The 15,588-nt window shown below is 40.1% G+C and overlaps 1 protein-coding gene across 1 annotated transcript in view; it reads right to left on the minus strand.

The window, feature by feature from the left end:
- ARHGEF38 (Rho guanine nucleotide exchange factor 38) overlaps positions 1-15,588 on the minus strand; it is a 147,373-nt gene that overhangs the window by 72,794 nt on the left and 58,991 nt on the right. The window lies entirely within an intron of this gene.

The following is a 15,588-nucleotide window of genomic DNA, read 5'->3' on the forward strand; positions in this document are numbered from 1 at the left end:
CCTCCTGCTAAACAGTAAGCATTTTATATGCCAGCCCATACTGCTTTCATCAGCTGCTTCTGTAAACATTCTTATTTGGGATTCCTAGAGGAAATGTGCAGTTTTTCATGCAAGAGATTGGGATGTTGCATCTGTTGTTACCTTCCTCTTTTTCTTTATTTTGACTTAATTTTAATGAGTTGAGTATACATCTACATAACCCCCTGTAAGAACCAGAGTGTGAAGATTTGGGCTCCATAGTTGGTGTTTTATTAATTGCCCTCCATGAGGGTAAGTATGAGTACATATGAAGTTAAAACATTTTACTGCTTATACAGCAGAAGTCAGACCTTACTCTAGGCAAGCGACTATTTTCAAAGTTGTTTTAAAACCACAGATGTTCTGAAAGTGATGACAAGTAGATGTGCTGAGTTTTTTCCTGCTTTCTTTCCTTAAAAGAAATGTGAATGGAAATCTTCACCAAATATGTTCTACTAATTAAAGATTCATCACATTTTATAAATTCATGCACACCTTCGAAAGTGCTTCCCAGGTGGTGCTAGTGGTAAAGAATCTGCCTGCCAATGCAGGAGATGCAGGTTTGATCCCTGGGTTCAGAAGATCCCCTGGAGAAAGAAATGACAACACACTCCAGTATTCTCGCCTGGAAATTTCTATGGACAGAGGAGCCCAGCAGGCTACAGTCCTTGGGGTTGCAAAGAGAGGGACACAATTGAGTGACTAAGCACACGCGTGCACACACACACACACACACACACACACGCACACACATCCTCAAAAACCAGTGTAATCAGTTCCAGATCTTATAGCTGGTGCTTATAATAATTTATTCATTCTTTTACTAAATAATTCCTGAAGTCCTTTTATGTACCAAGAATTGCAATGGAGGCCAATCTCTGTCACAGGCATTGGGTGATTAGTAAGGGATGGTCAATGATCCTAACCTATCCAGGAAGAGCATGATGACCTATGTGCCAGATTTTGCTGGATCCTACTCAAAATCTTTTTGTTGATTTTAAACTAGATCTCATTTTGTAATCAAACAGCATCTTGGTTCAGGCTCCACTGGGCTGCCACGGGGAAAAGGAGCAGATGTCTTTTATTCATGGTTTTTTTGTACATGAGAAATAGGTGGATAACTAAGTCATCAATAGTCAAGTCATGGAGAAGCTTAAAAGATGAAAAACAGAATTACTTGTCCAAAACAAGGTTGACAAAATTAGGGGTGAGAGACAGACAGCATGTTCACCTAAGGATCAGGGGAAAAAGAGTCAAGAAATGAAGGGAAATTGGGAACAGGATATAGAATAAGAGACAGACCTGGAAGAATTCTTGGAAATGAAGGCCAACAATTGCCGCTTCTCTTTCATGCTTTCAACATCAGTTTCTTCTGTGAGTTAAGAAGCAACAGTTAGAACTGGACATGGAACAACTGACTGTTTCAAAATTGGGAAAGGAGTACGACAAAGCTGTATATTGTCACCCCACTTATTTAACTTACATGCAGAGTACATCGTGCAAAATGCCAGGGTGGATGACTCACAAACTGGAATCAAGATTGCTGGTAGAAATAGCAATAACCTCAGATATGCAGATGATACCGCTCTAATGGCAGAAAGTGAAGAGGAACTAAAGAGCCTCTGGATGAGGGTGAAAGAGGAGAGTGAAAACCCTGGCTCAAAACTCAACATTAAAAAAAAAAAAAACATCATGGTATCTGGTCCTATCACTTCATGGCAAATATAAAAAGTGGAAATAGTGACAGATTTTATTTTCTTGGGCTCCAAAATCATTGCAGACAGTGACCTGAGCCATGAGATTAAAAGATGTGTTCTCCTTGGAAGGAAAGCTATGACAAACCCAGACAGCATATTCAAAAGCAGAAATATCACTTTGCCAACAGAGGTCTGTATTGTCAAAGCTATGGTTTTTACAGTAGTCCTGTACGGATGTGAGTGCTGGACCGTAAAGAAAGCTGAGTGCCAAAGAATTGATATTTTTAAGCTGTGGTGTTGGAGAAGACTCTTGAGAGTCCTTTGGACAACAAAGAGATCAAACCAGTCAATCCTAAAAGAAATAAACCCTGAATATTCATTGGAAGGACTGATGCTGAAGCTCCAATACTTTGGTCACCTGATGCAAAAAGCTGACTCATTGGAAATGACTCTGATGCAGGAGAAGGAGGGGGCGACAGATGATGAGATGGCTAGATGGCATGACCAACCCAGTGGATGTGAATTTGGGCAAACTCTAGGAGATAGTGGAGGACAGGAAAGCCTGGCATGCTGCAGTCCATGGAGTTACAAAGAGTAGGACACGACTTAGCGACTGAACAACAGTTTCTTCAGCTGTGCTGCGTCTATTTAGGAGGCAGGGAGGAGGCGGGCTGCTCATTTTTTATCCCATCTTTTTTGGACATTGATCCCATTCTTGAAACCTTGTTCCACAACTGGACATGGATATTAGTTTGATCAGGATGAAAGTGAAAGCCACTCAGTCCTGTATGACTCTTTGTGACCCCATGGACTACATAGTCCATGAAATTCTCCATGGACTTTCTCGGAGTCCATGAAATACTGGAGTGAGTAGTAGACTTTCCCTTCTCCAGGGGATCTTCCCAACCCAGGTTGCAGGTGGATTCTTTACCAGCTGAGCTACTAGGGAAGCCCAAGTTGTTCAGGATATTCTGTTATTAAACATGAAAGCAATACTACATATTGCACCTTGTTTAAAATTTTGTGACTATGTCAGTTGCCTCCTGTGGAATATATTCTGGCTGGATATATGGATTTCAACCATCTTGGGAAATTCCTTACCTTACTATCATTAGTCTGGTCCTCAAGAAAACTACAGGATAGGGCACACATGGCTCTTCTGCCTAATATCTATGGGTTTTCAAGACTTTATTTTATATTAGTAAGTATGCTTAGTATTATACAAAATATCTAAAAGGCAGATAACAATCATATGACTTTTTGTTAATCATAATTTTAAATGACACATATCTCTTGAGTACACATATCAATTGAGTAATGTATTGAGCATTAATTAAATCACAAAGGCATAACTTTGCATATTGCAAAATATGTTTTACAAAAGTTCCGTATGAGTCAATTTTTTCTAGATTGATTGATTCTAGATGTGCTAGTTTAACATTTTGTAAAATCATATTTTGAAATTAATCCTTCTAAAGTATCAAATTCCATCCCTAATTTACTTGTTTTATAAGGAGTTATTTCATATAGTGTACCCTATTATTCGACCATAAAAAAGGCTGATGCTAAAGAATTGATGCTTTCAAATCGTGGTGCTGGAGAAGACTCTTGAGAATTCCTTGGACAGCAAGGAGATCAAACCAGTCAATCCTAAAAGAAATCAACCTTGACTATTCATTGGAAGGTCTGATGCTAAAACCGACATTCTAATCATTTGGCTTTCTGATGTGAAGAGCTGACTCACTGGAAAAGACCCTGATGCTAGGAAAGATTGAAGGCAAGAGGAGAAGAAGGTGACAGAGGATGAGATGGTTGGATGGCATCACCGACTCAATGGACATGAGTCTGAGCAAGCTCCAGGAGTTGATGATGGACAGGGTGGCCTGGCGTGCTGCAGTCTGTGAGGGTCACAAAGAGCTGGACACACTGAGCGACTGAACAACAACCTTACTATTATTTCATTTATTTGGGGGTCTTCATTCTGAAGAACATAAAGTGCTTCATATTTATTATTTCTTATATTGTTCCAACTTCTCTGTAAAATATGAATCAGTGTGTAAACAGGGAAATTCATGCAGAGTGAAGAGAGTTACCATGCCCAAAATTATGAAGTTCAAGACAGAGTCTGAGCTGGAAATTGACCTTTTATGTCTATGCCACAGTCCATGACCAGCAATTACAAATAACAGAATACTTCATCATCTCTGTTTGGATTTTTTAGCTTGAATTTTTCACCAATTTGTCACCTCTACAATTTATTTCTCAAGGTCAGAATCCCACATATCTAATTTATATTTTAAATTCATTTAGTAAGGATCTAACTCTGTATACTATCTACAATCTGAGCTTGATGCAATGAATTATAAATAACAAAAACATAGGTTTTGATTTCTTTTCTTTCTGAAGGACAGAAAGGATTAAAACATCAATTGGTACAGTTTCAATCACCAATATCACCATAGCCCATGGGGATCTTGTGAATCATGAGATGAATTTACATTTAGTCTCTGCTATGCCAAGGAACAAACAAATGTCTCATCCAAATAGGCTTTTAAAACTGGTAGATGATTTTATAATTACTGATGTAAGTTCAAGGAAGCATTTGTATACATTTATTATTTACTAGAAATGGGCAGTACACAGTCTAGGCTGAGTTATATTTTAAATGAAATAAAATTCACCTTTTGATAAAGAGATTTAGTGTAAGTATACATTTTCTAAGCAAAGTCAATATATAATCTTTTGAAAATATAAGACAGAAACATTGAAGGTCAGTGTTTTGGTGACAGATTAATTTTTTGCTTCACGAAAGTATTCACAGGATATACTTCAAATAGTAAGTCCCCATTACATTTAAATAATTGCTGTATGTATGGTTGCATGTATATGCAAAACTGCCCAGTCATAAGTGTCTAAGTAAAAGAAAACACATCATTAAAATTTTCTCAGTTCAGAGACTGTAATCATCAGTATAGAATTCCTCTGTCACCACCAGCATCTTGTACTCACTCTTTTCAAAACTTATTTTGCATTTTCCCACCATCACATCCCAGTCCCAGGCTCTTTCCTTTGCTCACAAAGGCATTGCCCTCGTAAACCTTACAACACTCTACCCATCTGAAATGAAATATGGTAATGGTAGTATTTGCCCAGTAGTTCTGCTCAGCTCCCTGTACTTTCTATTGCTTCTGGGAGAGGCCACAGTTGCCCAGTTCTACCTGGTCTGGTGGAATTGTCAGTCATGGTGTCTGCCCGTGCCCAGCTCCCTCCAGTGGTGAGCACGTGACCCACTGCCATAACAATTGGCTTAGAATGGCAGGTTGCTAAGCAGAGCCAATGAGAATCTTCATTGATTTTTAATCAATGGTTGTTGGGAAATAGAAGGGCCTGGATTACCAGCCCTAAGAATATAAGTTTCTACCTTCAGCAGTCATCTTTGTGGAGAACTTGACTGCTGCAAAGTCAGCACAGAGAGGGAAACTAAATCTGACATCATCATGTTAGCTCCTGTATCTACCTTGCCTAAAGCAAGACATCCTTATTCTAGAAGCTGATGAGCTGCTTTTTAAAATTCAAGCTAGTTGGAATTTCGTTTCCTATAGCTAACAGGGGACTAATACACTTCTCTTTACTCAGAAGTGGGCCAGAATCTCACTTCCTCTAAGAAATCTTTCCTGCTCCCTTGGTTGGAATTAGCCTCTCCCTCTCCTGAGCTGCCATGACTTGCTCTGATGACCCAGTGCTTATATTGAAGCCCATTTTATATTTAGGAGATATTTATTAATTTGTCTGTCTTTATGTAAAAACTGTGAGTTCCTCCAGGACATTTGTCTTCGTGAGTTATTTGAATGCCCACTGTTTCTAATCCAGTGCCAGACTCCCACCTAGTTACTCAATAAAAGTTTGACAATTTGAATTGAATTGAATCACTACAATTGAAATGATCTATTTTCTCTGTGGGAACCGTCAATAAATATCCTTTTTCTCCACTCTTACTAGGGCCTTGAGTCACAGGTACAAGGAGATCAAAGTGGGTTAAAGAAAAAAAAGTCAAAATCATTTCATTTGGTTGTTCAAAATATCACATTTAGTGGACATTTTATAATTTTCTGCTAAATTTTATCTGCAAAGAAAACTGTTGTGCTCAGTTTGGCCATTCCTAAGCCTGGAAGATTTGCTAACAAAGGCTACACTTCCCCCTTCATTTACAACTGGGAAATCCCTGCTTGTTGTCTTCTATTTAATGAGCCTTGGGACGGTCAACCTAAACATAGTCACAGACAGGAATAACCAAACCTTCTCAGGTGTTGTGCAAACCCCAACCAGAAACACCTTTAAAAGTGAACATTGACAAGAAGTTGAGAAACAAACTCTTAAAAAAATTGTTTTTTCTTCAGAAAAGTACTTCTTGTATACTGTAGAAAATGGTTGCTCTAGTGGCAAGAACCCGCCTGCCAATGCAGGTAGACATAAGAGGCATAGGCTTGATCCCTTGGAGAAGAAATGGCAAGCCACTCCAGTATTCTTGCCTGGAGAACCCCATGTCCAGAGGAGACTGGCAGGCTACAGTCCATGGGGCTGCAAAGAGACAGATACGACGGAAGCAACCTCGCACACAGGTAACTAAAAGAAAGAAAAGGCAGTTGCATAGAATTCTACCACACAGAAATAACCACTGACATTGCGAGGCATGTCCTGCCATATTGTTTTTCTCTGTGTGTGTGTACAACTGTACAAAAGATTTATATAGTTTCAGCCCTGTTTTAAGCTGAGTTTTTTCAACATAATGAATATGAACATGAACATGAACTTAATGAATATGAACATCTTTTCAGGTCATTAATTTTTCACAATTGCACTATTTTAAATGTCAACATTATATGGAAATACTGTAGTCTACTTAATCAGTCATTAAATCTTTGAAATCTAGATAGACTGCTGTATTCACTGTGATAAGCAGCTCTTCTGACTAAAACCATATTCACACACCCATGATTATTTCCTTATGATAAATTTCTTAAGTGTAATTATTGAGCTAAAGTTATTAATATTTCTTAAGGCTTTCTAACAGGAGAAGGCAATGGCAACCCACTCCAGTACTGTTGCCTGGAAAATCCCATGGATGGAGGAGCCTGGTGGGCTGCAGTCCATGGGGTCTGTAAGAGTCAGACACACGACTGAGCAACTTCACTTTCACTTTTCACTTTCATGCCTTGGAGAAGGAAATGGCAATCCATTCCAGTGTTCTTGCCTGGAGAATCCCAGGGACGGGGGAGCCTGGTGGGCTGCTGTCTCTGGGGTTGCACAGAGTCAGACACGACTGAAGAGACTTAGCAGCAGCAGCAAGGCTTTCTAACAAGTCTTGGCAAATTATAGCAGTAATTACATTGTTTTTTTCTAAAAACCAATGAATTAAAAACCCACAGTTGGATATTACTGCCCTGACCTCAATGTAGAAATGTAATTTAAGCTTCTAATTTGATGATCAAAATCACACAACTTTAATGTCCAATGTATATACATACAACAGTTCTAGAAGAAGGAAGAAAATAAACAACACTGCTTTTGAGGACTATGGTGATTGCCACCATCCAAAGGCTTCTCTGGAAATTGTTTCTAGAGAAGACTTCAATATTTCTATTTGCTGTGGTTTGACAATAAGTCTAGGTTCCATATGGGCTTCCCAGGTGGTAAAGAATCCACCTACCAATGCAGGAGATGCAAGAGATGTGGGTTCAATCCCTGAGCTGGGAAGACCCCGTGGAGTAGGAAATGGCAACCTGATCCAGTATTCTTGCCTGGAAAATTCCATGGATAGAGGAGCCTGGTGGGCTACAGTCCATGGGGTTGCAAAGAGCGGGACACAACTGAGCTCACACACACACACACACACACACACAAAGTAGGTTCAATATAAGGTCCAACTCTGGACCCTGTATTAGAGTTCATATAGAAGAAATCCACCTTGGATATCATCTGACTCAGTCTCAGAAAACCTGGGTCCTATCTGTCCTTTCTATAAGCCAGTCCCATGCACAGCATTATGGTGAAGCCTGGGCATAGTCACTAAAATTAGTTTGCTCCACTATTAATGTTGAAAGCTAAAAGCCCAATGATATTAAGATTTTAACTGTAACAAGGTAAGACTGGAAGAACAGTGAAAATGTATTAAAAAAAACTCTAGGAAGTGAGGACCCAGTGGGGATGTTCTGAAAGGGAAGAACCAGGTCTAGTTTTATTTTTTGGTGAGGCAACTGAGAAATGGAAGCCTTGTGAGACAGAAACTGCAGCAAGTTGGGTAGAAGGATGTTGGCAGAAGGCCCTGGCAACCACAGGGCTGGGATAATTATCTAATTACGATGGCATTTACTCAGATGGTTGGCTTCTAGATTACAAAGCTTTTCAGGGTAAACTAGCCATTATTTCATCAGGTTTCTCAAAACTACTGATTTGTATGTGTGAACTCTCCTGCTGTGAAACTAGACTCTACACTGGCTGATTGAGTTAAACTGCAAGTTAAGTTGATATCACAGCTAGACAGCAAGCCTTTTCACTAATCTCACAGTTAAATGCCCCAGTTACCTGACACCAGAAACAGTCCCAGGCTGGGAGACATTCACGTGGCAAGGCCTGATCAGTGCAGAAAGTAAGGCTGGGACCCTGGGACAGACCCCTCAGGATGAGCAAGAGAAGGAGCACAGCCAAGAGAGGTGAGTGAGGAGAGTCTTCATTAGACCAGAGACAGTGGTCAAATGTGAGAGCTTTTGGAGGCCTCTGAGAGGAGCTACTCCACATTCAAGGTCAGGAGGGGCAGCCATGAGGAGATACCCGTCATCCAAGGTAAGGAGCAGCAGCTGCACTTTGCTGGCGCAGCCGTGAAGAGATACCCCATGTCCAAGGTAAGAGAAACCCAAGTAAGACAGTAGATGTTGCAAGAGGGCATCAGAAGGCAGACACACTGAAACCACAATCACAGAAAACTAGCCAATCTGATTACATGGACCACAGCCTTGTCTAACTCAATGAAACTAAGCCATGCCCTGTGGGGCCACCCAAGGTGGACGGGTCATGGTGGAGAGGTCTGACAGAATGTGGTCCACTGGAGAAGGGAATGGCAAACCACTTCAGTATTCTTGCCTTGAGAACCCCATGAACAGTATGAAAAGTACTAAAAGAGGAACTCCCCGGGTCAGTAGGTGCCCAATATGCTTCTTGAGATCAGTGGAGAAATAACTCCAGAAAGAATGAAGCGATGGAGCCAAAACAAAAACAACGCCCAGTTGTGGATGTGACTGGTGACAGAAAAAAGGTCCAATGCTGTAAAGAGCAATATTGCATAGGAACCTGGAATGTCAGGTCCATGAATCAAGGCAAACTGGAAGTGGTCAAACAGGAGATGGCAAGAGTGAACGTCGACATTCTAGAAATCTGGGAATTAAGATGGACTGGAACGGGTGAATTTAACTCAGATGACCATTATATCTACTACTGTGGGCAGGAATCCCTTAGAAGAAATTGAGTAGCCATCATGGTCAACAAAAGAGTCCAAAATGCAGTATTGGATGCACTCTGAAAAACGACAGAATGATTTCTGTTTGTTTCCAAGGCAAACCGTTCAATATCACAGTAATCCAAGTCTATGCCCCAACCAGTAACACTGAAGAAGCTGAAGTTGAACGGTTCTATGAAGACCTACAAGACGTTTTAGAACTAACACCCAAAAAAGATGTCCTTTTCATTATAGGGGACTGGAATGCAAAAGTAGGAAGTCAAGAAACACCTGGAGTAACAGGCAAATTTGGCCTTGGAGTACGGAATGGAGCAGGGCAAAGGCTAATAGAGTTTTGTCAAGAAAATGCACTGGTCATAGCAAACACCCTCTTCCAACAACACAAGAGAAGACTCTACACATGGACATCACCAGATGGTCAACACCGAAATCAGATTGATTATATTCTATGCAGCCAAAGATGGAGAAGCTCTATACAGTCAACAAAAACAAGACCAGGAGCTGACTGTGGCTCCAATTGTGAACTCCTTATTGCCAAATTCAGACTTAAATTGAAGAAAGTAGGGAAAACTACTAGACCATTCAGGTATGACCTAAATAAAATCCCTTATGATTATACAGTGGAAGTGAGAAATAGATTTAAGGGACTAGATCTGATAGAGTGCCTGATGAACTATGGACGAAGGTTCGTGACATTGTACAGGAGATAGGGATCAAGACCATCCCCATGGAAAAGAAATGCAAAAAAGCAAAATGGCTGCCTGGGGAAGTCTTACAAATAGCTGTGAAAAGAAGAGAAGCAAAAAGCAAAGGAGAAAAGGAAAGATATAAACATCTCAATACAGAGTTCCAAAGAATAGCAAGGAGATATAAGAAAGCCTTCCTCAGCAATCAATGCAAAGAAATAGAGGAAAAGGACAGAATGGGAAAGACTAGAGATCTCTTCAAGAAAATTAGAAATACCAAGGGAACATTTCATGCAAAGATGGGCTCGATAAAGGACAGAAATGGTAGGGACCTAACAGAAGCAGAAGATATTAAGAAGAGGTGGCAAGAATACACAGAAGAACTATACAAAAAAGATCTTCATGACCAAGATAATCACGATGGTGTGATCACTCACCTAGAGCCAGACAGACTGGAATGTGAAGTCAAGTGGGCCTTAGGAAGCATCACTACGAACAAAGTTAGTGGAGGTGATGAAATTCCAGCTGAGCTATTTCAAATCCTGGAAGATGATGCTGTGAAAGTGCTGCACTCAATATGCCAGCAAATTTGGAAAACTCAGCAGTGGCCACAGGACTGGAAAATGTCAGTTTTCATTCCAATTCCAAAGAAAGGCAATGCTAAAGAATGCTCAAACTACCATACAATTGCACTCATCTCACACTCAAGTAAGGTAATGCTCAAAATTCTCCAAGCCAGTCTTCAGCAATATGTGAACTGTGAACTTCCTGATGTTCAAGCTGGTTTTAGAAAAGGCAGAGGAACCAGAGATCAAATTGCCAACATCTGCTGGATCATGGAAAAAGCAAGAGAGTTCCAGAAAAACATCTACTTCTGCTTTACTGACTATGCCGAAGCCTTTGACTGTGTGGATCACAAAAAACTGTGGAAAATTCTGAGAGAGATGGGAATACCAGACCACCTGGCCTGCCTCTTGAGAAACCTATATGCAGGTCAAGAAGCTATAGTTAGAACATGTAACAACGTGGACATGGAACAACATGGACATGGAACAACAGACTTGTTCCAAATAGGAAAAGGAGTATGTCAAGGCTGTATATTGTCACCCTGCTTATTTAACTTCTATGCAGAGAACATCATGAGAAATGCTGAGCTGGAAGAAGCCCAAGCTGGAATCAAGATTGCTGGGAGAAATCAATAACCTCAGATATGCAGATGACACCACCCTTATGGCAGAAAGTGAAGAGGAACTAAAAAGCCTCTTGATTAAAGTGAAAGAGGAGAGTGAAAAAGTTGGCTTAAAGCTCAACATTCAGAAAACGAAGATCATGGCATCTGGTCCCATCACTTCATGGGAAATAGATGGGAAACAGTGGAAACAGTGTCAGAGCTTATTTTTGGGGGCTCTAAAATCACTGCAGATGGTGATTGCAGCCATGAAATTAAAAGATGCTTGCTCCTTGCAAGGAAAGTTATGACCAACTTTGACAGCATATTAAAAAGCAGAAATATTACTTTGCCAACAACGGTCTGTCTAGTCAAAGCTATGGTTTTTCCAGTAGTTACGTATGGATGTGAGAGTTGGACTATGAAGAAAGCTGAGCACCGAAGAATTGATGCTTTTGAACTGTGGTGTTGGAGAAGACTCTTGAGAGTCCCTTGGACTGCAAGGAGATCCAACCAGTCCATCCTAAAGGAGATCAGTCCTGTGTGTTCATTGGAAGGACTGATGCTAAAGCTGAAACTGCAATACTTTGGCCACCTCATGCGAAGAGTTGACTCACTGGAAAAGACCCTGATGCTGGACGGGATTTAGGGCAGGAGAAGAAGGGGACGACAGAGGATGAGATTACTGGATGGCATCACCGACTCAATGAACATGAGTTTGAGTGAACTCTGGGAATTGGTGATGGACAAGGAGGCCTGGCGTGCTGCGATTCATGGGGTCGCAAAGAGTCGGACACGACTGAGCGACTGAACTGAACTGAACTGAGAAAGGAAGAGGATCGAGAAGTTCATCCCAAACTTATTTTGACTAATAGCATAAAAGGAAGACGCTCAATTTGATATCTTGGATGAAAGGTAGAACGCCAACCCAGGGTTTCTGCTTTGTTTCTTGAATCTACCTTAACTCAGGGACAAGCAGGAAAGTTACTTGATGGGGGTTGGAGGTGCTCTTTGGGTTTCCTGTCCTTTCCTGCTCAGGATTTTATATAAAATGTTCAGAGGACAAATAATCCTGCTAGGAATAGCCCTTCTGATTTGAAGGTTCAGTAAATTTTGTGGCCCATTAGAAAATCTTTTTAAAAGTGTGGAATAAACACCAAGTTATATTGTGAAAACACAAGAGAAAATAATTTGAAAACTGTTTGAAACATGAGGTTATTTTAAGAATATGTAAAATTTTTATGCACCAAATTATATTTAAGGGCTTCTTGCTGAGCACAATTAATGGGGTAAACATTTTTGTGTTTTGATCACTTGAGTATTCATTGCGTGTGTGTATACTCGTATGTTTACCCTGTCTTCTCCCTGCATACTAAGAGCTTATTAGGTATAAAAACCAACCAGTCAGAAACAACCAACCAAAGAAACAAAATTATAATCTTTTCAACAGAACATCTCATTCCTTAAGATCTAATATCTGAAAGAAATTACTGATGTTAGAAAGGACTGACTCAACATTGGCCAATTTTCCCCCCTTAATAGCACAGTTGCAGAGTTCTAAATTTCAAGAAAGCAGAACCAATGACCAGGAGCATCCATCCAGCCACATCTAACAGGAAACGGTGCATGAGACCCTGCACGCAGACCAGCCCTCAGGCAGGTTCCATACCGTGTCCTCGAGCTCCCCGTAGGATATGAGCCCCAAGTGGCCACAGAAGTAATCTGCTTACAAATGTTCCCTGTCTTACCCTCCTCTCCCTGGCTCATTTCTCATTCCTTTCCCGCCCTTCCAGGGGTCGTCTCCCCGATAAACAACTTGCTCTAAAATCTTTCTATCGGAGTTATTTGAGGAAACCCAGTGTAAGACAGAGTGAGGTGGCCAGGGAATATTTTATTGAGTAAAGGCTTGAAGGAGTAAGCTTTGAAGTTATCTTGGGGAAGAATGTTGAAGGCAAACAAAACAGCAAGAGCTAAGGCCTTGAAAGAGTGGTGCCTCTGGCTTGTTTAAGGAACACCAAGAAGGCGAGAATGTGGAAATAGGTGAGGTCAGAGAGAACGAAGGACTATCTCATTTTAGGACCATGTAGGTCACATCAAAATGTTAGATTTTGTTAGTAAGATGAAAAGTCATTTTGGATGGCTTTGAGTAGAAGAGGGACGGGCTCTGACTAATATTTTTTTAAAATTACTGTTTTGTTGAAACAAGGATGGAGAAGAGTTGCATCAGGAGGCAGATTTGATAATCTAGCTGATTCCTGATTGGTTCTGGAAGCAGAATGGAAGTAACGGAGGAGGTGAGAAGTGGTCTGATTTGGGGTACATTTTGAAGGCAGAGCTAATAGCATTTGCTGATAGATTCTATAGACAGTTTGAAAGAAAAAGTCAAGAAGGACTCCAGAGTTTTTGCCCAAGCAACTCCCCTCTCTACTGAGGAGAGAATGACTGTAAGGGGAGCAAATTGTAAAGAGAAAATTAGGAACTCCAGTTTAACATTAAATCTGCATTGTCTTGTAGACGATCATGTAGAGGTTTGAACGGGAAGATGAAAATAAGCAAAGCAAGCCTTCAGGGAAAATGTCCAGGCTGGAGATACAATTTGTCAACCCTCAGCATGTAGATAGAATTTAAAGGCATGAAACCAGATCAGATCCTCAACAGAGTGAATGGGGACAAGAGAGATGAGGGCCACAGGCTGAGCCCTGAGCTACTTCAGCATTTATAGTAAGGATCAACCTGCAAAAAAGACAAAAAGGATTGAAGAGGAGTCTTTGGAATAGTAGGGAGAAAAACATGGGTATGTGGAGTCCTGGGACACAAAAAGAGATAGCTTTCCTATCAAACGCTGGTATCATTTTTCTGCTAATGTCTACAGCAACTGTTTACCGCCTAAGTAATTAGCATAACTAATAACAAACTGCCTTCTGTCGTGATCATTTCTAGCACTGCCTTGAAATGTATCTTTGATTGTTACTTGGCCTTTTATGTGTTTATGAGTCATTTTCTTGACCATATTATAAACTCTCTTAGGGCAGGATCATGACATAAATTTCCATGATTTCCATGCAGAACTCAACAAAGGGCTTAGACACTTTACAAACATTTAATGTTTTAATTTGCATATTCAACTAAAATGTTCCATTCTCCATGAAATATTGCCTGCTTAATCTATCTGGAAGTGATCTGTCCCTTCTGTGAACTCTAACTGGATTTATTGTCTGCACTTATCAATAGTTGCTTTGCATTCCAAGTTATCTTTTCATAGCTGTGACTCTTGTCACCTCTAACTAGGGATTCTTAACACCTCTAACTAGTCCTTCGATGATGAACGATGAGTCTCACATGTCTTGGTGTACTCCAAATAGCCTCAAATTATTGACTCATGTAATCAGTGATCCTTTCTGAATCTAAAGTACCCTAAATAAGTGTTACTAATAAATACATGTTTCCCCAATATATGCTTCCTTTCTGACTTAGCATTTTTTCTTTGGAATCCAGGATTCATGGCCCTAGGCACAACAATGCTCATCTATGCTTAGTTCACCTATGTGGAAAAGTACTCCACATCTCTGGTATCCTGTTAGAGTTTTAGCATCATTATAATAATCACAGCCACTGAAATTTTGTTGCTTATTTTTACAGATAAAAGCAAATTAAAATAGTGGTTTATGCATCCTAGTTCTGAGCAGTGAGATGATGAGCACGATCTTGTTACTCAGGCTGAAGGGATGACTTTCCTAGATATTAAAATAGATTTTGCCTATCACATCTCTCCTTTTTTCAATTTTGAGCTTTCCAGACCCTGCACTGAAATGGAAAATGCATTCATTTATCTCCTCGCTTGGCCTATCAGGTTTCGATCTGGACAATAGATTATAAAACTTAGAGAAAACTGTAGTTGCCTTAAAATGAAGCTTATAAGGTGATTATAGATGTAACAAACTGGGGGAGAGTTTCCATCATAAAACTGTAATTCAAGGATTTTTAAAAATCCCTTATGTTTTGAGCTGAGGACTTCTGAACAAGCAAAGATAAGAGCTTTTCTTACCTATAAAAAGGAGTTTCACATACTGGAATATTGATATATCACTTCCATACCCAAGTAAATCTGAATCCAATCTGACAGCAAACTGTCTTCCAAGATGAGGAAACAGAAAGTTTCCTCCCAGGGAAAATCTGCACAGTGATGACTCAATGTCAGTTACATATTATATGTTAACACAGTGACCTTGTGCTTGGCAGCACTGTTTACTTCTGTGATTTTTATTTTTAAATGTAATGTTCCACGACTATAGCCTTTTCCAATCTGATGACTGACAAACTTTTTAAAAAGTGAGGAAAGCTTCATTGACTTTCTTCCCCCCTTTTCTAATGTGACATCAATTATTTGACCTTACAATGGAGGAACAAAGGCCAGATAACGTAATAAATGTTGAGATTCCACAATGAATGTGAAAATGAAGTCTTTGATCTTAAAAAACAGGGAGTTCTAACCTGGCCATATAGATCATG

Source organism: Capra hircus, chromosome 6, assembly GCF_001704415.2.
Source record: "Capra hircus breed San Clemente chromosome 6, ASM170441v1, whole genome shotgun sequence".
Taxonomy (NCBI): domain Eukaryota; kingdom Metazoa; phylum Chordata; class Mammalia; order Artiodactyla; family Bovidae; genus Capra; species Capra hircus.